The sequence below is a fragment of the Bactrocera latifrons genome, unplaced genomic scaffold (genome assembly GCF_001853355.1).
Source record: "Bactrocera latifrons isolate USDA-ARS-PBARC rearing strain unplaced genomic scaffold, ASM185335v1 scaffold_84, whole genome shotgun sequence".
NCBI classification, from domain to species: domain Eukaryota; kingdom Metazoa; phylum Arthropoda; class Insecta; order Diptera; family Tephritidae; genus Bactrocera; species Bactrocera latifrons.
Genome location: NW_017537534.1, coordinates 663,549 through 669,548, shown reverse-complemented (window position 1 = coordinate 669,548; position 6,000 = coordinate 663,549). Strand labels below are relative to the sequence as shown.

General features: G+C 39.5%; 1 protein-coding gene across 6 annotated transcripts in view; it reads right to left on the bottom strand.

Moving 5' to 3' along the window:
* Positions 1-6,000, bottom strand: part of LOC108977109 — a 115,694-nt gene that overhangs the window by 30,761 nt on the left and 78,933 nt on the right. The window lies entirely within an intron of this gene.

The window sequence follows — 6,000 nt, the reverse complement described above, 5'->3', positions numbered from 1 at the left end:
TTCTTCTTCTGTCTGCAAATGCGTCTCGCTTCCTTCTTCAACTCTCGGTATCTATCCCATCCCGCACGTGTTGTGGTCGATCGTAACGTTGCGAGATAGGCAGCCTGTTTTCTTTCCACTGCGACACGAGGGTATACTAGCCATTATAAAAGTAAAGTGACAAAATAGTACTAAAAAAGTGTTTTTGTATAGATTAATATTTCTTTTAACTAAAACTATAAAAAACATTTCTCTTATGTAAACAAAAAACAAATTATCACCGTTTATATTGGTAGTTACAAAAATGAATCAATATCTAAAATTAATTTAAAAAAAAAATAAAATTTTAGTCCAATCCACTACACTGACTTTTTTACGCTTAATACTAATAGATTGAATATAAATGATTGTTTTAGAATAAAAAATTTTAACATTCTACATACTAAAATAATAAGGAAAAACTATGATATGATTTTTTAGTTGTCCGAATTTCACTGTCCGCCACTATATACTGGGTTCCAAGTCACAAAAGAAATACTGGAAACGAAACAGCTGATGAGACGAGACTGTCTAATGTGCTATCCGTCTGGCTACCTGATAAGTTCAGGTAATATATAAGTTACTAAAAATAATACACAACTGAATTGTGGAAAGGTCTGATAGATGGATCAGATGGGATGGAATGTCGTGACGCAAGCGTTTTACTCACAGTCTCGAATTGGCTGCAAGACGGTTGTTGTTGGCCTAATGACAGGCGAAAGGTGATTAGGTTGAGCCTTATTTAAAACTCGTTCAAGTCACTAGGTTAAGTATCCAAGTTAGATATCAAGTCACTCTTAAAGGTCCCAAAGACGTCCTGTATGACGTATATTTGAGGTGAAATTAAACTGAACCTTTGGCATTACTAAGGACCAGTAGGTTCAAATATGGCGTGACAGCTTGTCAATATAACTTATCGTAGCTTATTCTTTCAACATCAATAGAAATTGGCATTCATAGCCTAATAAAAATAATATTAATAGTAATTGATGGATCTTCGGTTCAACAAGAATTTGACAAACTGTCTCAACCAAATTTCGTTGATTCTGATTGACCACCTTTGACGTTCTTGGTATAGCGCAACGAAATATTTCCTGTGGCAGCTAGGCGTATAACACAATACAGAACTTGATTTAAAACTTCTACTTTTAATTTTGCTTTTCCGATAAACATTACCCATTCAACGACCACCTCAACTTAAATCGTTCATAAACTGTAGGAAACAATGTACAGCAACTTGAGTGAATATTTTATGGTTGAGACTGTAGTTAAATAGTTGGTCAGTGGTTCAAAGGCGCAACAGTGCTAGTGCGATTTAATCACCCCACCACTGTACGACTTAATGGAAATGATATGGTTGAACCAGCTGGCCACACTGAACGCTTTCATGTCAACTGGTTTATGGGAGGATCGTGCGATCAACGGCGCATTCATTCAAATATGTAAATAATACATAAAAACAACTTTATAAACTACACATCACGTGACGTTCAGCCGCGCAACCGTAAGCGGACACACGTTTTTTAGCGCGTAAAGTGACAAAAATTTTAAATGAAAATTCACTGCTGTGGTATTTTTATTCCACCAAATTTTTATTTTCATTTCGTTTTTTACGTGAATTAAGAGCGACCGCAAATATTCATTTGCCATATGGCCAGTAAACTTTAACCGAACTCACACACACACACACACACAGAGCACTGTAAATGTTGGCTGAAGAGGGGAAGGGCGAGAGCGATTCACCTTCTGATTTTATGACCCCAAGAACTACTAATAAAAACTGACAGGAGTATGAGCCAGCGAGCTCGCGAAGCAGCACGAGTGGAGTGGGAAGAGAAGGCGAACGCTTAATGTCACTTCGTGGAGTCACACGAGTGCATGTGCACATTCGTTTGCTTACACACTTGCCGAACAAGCTGACTAAATGAAAAATAAAAGTTTATTAAAATGCCAAAAGGCGACAAGAAAAAGGCAAAAACAAAAACAAGCAACAAAACTACAACAACGAAGCAGGACACCGTCGCAGGGCGTGAGACTCAAGTGCATATGCACGTGTAAATTCCTGCAGCGCACGTGAACGCATGCTTGCGGCTGGCAGCCGTTTGTGGCTGGCTATGTGTGTGTGAGATGGGCTGCTGGTCGCTGTGCATACAAAATGCAATAACATCATCTGCCAAACATAAATAAAATTACGCACGCTTATTTTGCTACGTTTACAGCGAAAAGTTCGCCAGCAACAACAGCAACAACACTACCGGAGCAAAGTACTACAGCGTGTATAAGCCCAGCGTCACTTTAGCCACCGCAAGCATCTCACGTGAGTGTTGTGAGGCTCAGCAACCACACCGTCCGTCCAACTTGACCCACGACACTTGCCACAGCACACCTCGACCGCAACCGGATGCCACCGCCGGACAGCCACAGCCGCAGGCCGCGCACCAGCCGCTATGTCATTGGCGTTGTGGTGCGGCTGGCCACACGCTTTTCATTTTATTTCAAACTTAAAACCGAAAACGACGGCGCTTTTTCGCCTATAAAGCGCCTCAGCGAAACACAGGAAAAACAACGGTAACCCCCCAAAAACACCAAATTTCACGGCGTATTACGACAAGCGCAAAAATCAAAAAGTTAAATTGTTCCTCACAAACAAATACTTTTGGCAAAAACTACAAAAAAAAAACCCAACATACAAAGTGTCTTCGCCGAATGCCGGAAAATTTCTGCATAAACAACGGTAAAAAGTTTTAACTTTTTAAATTGCGCGTCACCGTGATTTTTACGCGCGTTCGCCTGAATAAAACCTCTATTATTTGCTGGGCAAACAGTTATTAAATTAGAAAAAAAGTAGACCGATAGGGATAGCAAACGACGCTATATTTTTCCCGATCTTTTGACATTTTCCTTCAGTAAGGTTGTCATTTCATCTTGGAAACATTTACGATGCAACAATTATTAAATAAAATTATTTAAATTTACTACCGAAATTCGGAGTCAATGGCCTCAACTTTAAGAGCGCTACGACCAATTTATGGTCGTTATAATCTTCCTGTCAAAATGGACAGGAAGGAGGAAGACCCTAATCAGTCTCTCACACGTTGTTCTCAAGCGGTGGAGCGGTGGGCATCACTGTAAAGTCGCTGTGCAGAATTTTGCGAAAAGATCTGGGCCTACATCCTTACAAGATCAAATTGTTGTTAGAACTGAACCAGCTTGACCACCAAAATCGTTGAATACCGTGCACTGGGCTGAACAACAACTTGATAATGATCCGGATTTTCATCGAGAAATCATCTCCAGCGATGAGGCATATTTCTGACTGAATGGCTTCGTCAATAAGCGAAATATGCTTATGATAACCGAATATTTTTGGGCCGAATTGGATGATATGGACTTGGGCAATATGTGGTCCCAACAAAACGGCGCTCCAAGCCACACAGCGAATGTCATAATCGATTTGTTGGAAATCATATTTGGTGAACGTGTTATCTCACGAAATGGCCCAGTCAATTGGCCGCCTCAGTCGTGCCATTCGACGCCACTAGACTATTTTTTGTGGGCGACGTTAAAGCCAGCAAGGTTGCACTCCTACTTACCTGCCACCTCTAGCTTATGTATTGCGCTACACATATCATATCATTACTAAAATATGGTAATTGAAATCTTGGAAATTGTTAACATCATCGACGAAGAAGTGCTCGCGGTATATTTTCAAATACTATTTTGGTAATTTCCTACAATAACGAAAGCCCTACTATAAACTATGGGCTGTGATTGAGTAGAGGAAACATTTATTATAGGAGATAATAGAGCAGTACAGGACTAAATATATATTTCGCTGGTTTTTGCTGAGTACGACTGAGTGAGTACATCTTACGTAACGGTACATTTACTGCCGTTTTATCACCGCATCAGCGTACCATAAATTTTGAGTCTCGTAATATACTCCACATTTTCTTGTTAGGAAGACCGAATATTGTCCGAGTTGAAACCGGATATATATCTTCATCTAAGAGATGTAGCTCTTTTGGCATTGATAATTCAGGTGGCTGGTACGTCTGAGATGATAGCGTTTATGAATTGTTAGAAGTTAAGTCGAACAACAAGGCCTATGGTACTTAGAACAAAAACGAAGACTTCTATTGGATCGGCAACAAATTGTTGAATATTTAGAAAGCAACGCCAGAGAAATTCTTATTTCTAATATTGAGTTAAATGCACAGAACACACTCTCAAATCAATTCATAAGTGAGATTAACAATTGCGAGAAGAGAGTCAATGTAAATACACCGAGTGGATGCGCAAATCTGTGAACCAAGTCAACCAAACAACTGACGAAAAACTAAAACTTCTGCCGAAAACAAAAACTTTTGGCTAAACAAGGACTCAAACCAGTTACAACAAAAACTCCAAACATTAATCAGTCAACCTTATGCTCATCAAGTCAACCCCCTTCGCAGTCACCTCTGGCCGCATCGTGTCATCGTGTGGCAGTTAAACACATTCCTTGAATCCTTGGGCATGAGCGCGTGCCAACAACAAAAAAAAGTCACGAGTTTCCCATAAAATCTGTTTAATGTCAACACACCGTTTAAAAGTGACAACTTGTCAGCGCAGTTGATGTCTTCCTTTAGCTGTGTCACGTGTACGCGACTTGAGTTTTTCGCAGAATTGAAAACGATTGATATCTTTTTCATCGTGTTCGTAAGGACACGAGCAAAATGTGTTTCGTTCACTTGTAGTTGTTTTACAACTGTCACTTTTGCTCTTCTCTCCCAATTGTTTTTATTTTGGTATGCCATGCAGCTGAGATCCTTTTGTTGTTGCCGTTGCGGATTCAAATATTAACAGTAGTTTAACTGTCAGAATATACTTAGACCAAGTGACAGTCTAAGTGAATGGTACCGTTACGCTCAAATGTCACAAACGATAATACTCCAGCACACATACAAAATTGAAGATTTTGAAGAAACGAATTGAAATATATGTATGCAACACCCTGAAGGAATATCAAGCATATACATATAAATGATCAGCATGACGAGGTGAGTCGATTTAGCCGTGTCCATCTGTCTGACCGTCTAACCGAATTAGTCCCTCAGCTTTTGAGATGTTGATCTAAAATTTGGCACATATCTCCGCAAGAGGTTACTCACTAGTCGGACTAGATCACTATACCATACAGCAGCCGTATAAACTGACCGCTGTTGTTTGTGGGTTGACGTAATTATCGGTCTATATTACTTCAAAAATGATGTCGGTGGGAACGTAAACGTCAATGGCGGCCGTTATCGCGCCATGATAACCGACTATTTGATGCCTGAAATTGAAGCTCGTGATCTCGGCGACATTTTGTTTCAACACTTCCCACACATCGCTTCCATCAATGGATTTATTAAGAGATACTTCGCTGAGAAGAAAATTTCACGTTTTGGATCGATCAATTGGCCACCACACCATTCGCTTTTTTCCTGTGGAGATATGTAAGCTCTGAAGTTAATGCAAACAATGCTGCTTCGAGCCTTTTTTTCTTCAAAAAAGCTGGGAATCTCGAAATCTCATCCTTTATAAGAATGAAACCTGCATCACTCCGAAAACCCCTGCTTCAAAGACGAAAACAACGCTAAATTTGAAATAACTCTTCTCGTTAAGTAACAAAGAAAATTTCCAAGGATTCTGGTACAGTTTTTCTTTTAGGTTACGATATCAAATTCAAAGCGAAAGTTCGGCGTTGAGATAACGCTAATATAAAGCATCTTTACCATTATACTCTGGATGGGCTTACAGTCACTTTTCCAAACTGTACACTAATTGATCTTAGCATGGAGTACTAAAACCCTTCATCACCCAACAGTGTGCCATATAAATGCACATACTCTTCAAAATTAAAAGCTGTACACACAGAATTGCTTTTACGGTCTCAAGTACCTCACATTTATATTACATAATTGCAAAAGCGATTCGAATGTTTTTTATCACTACTAC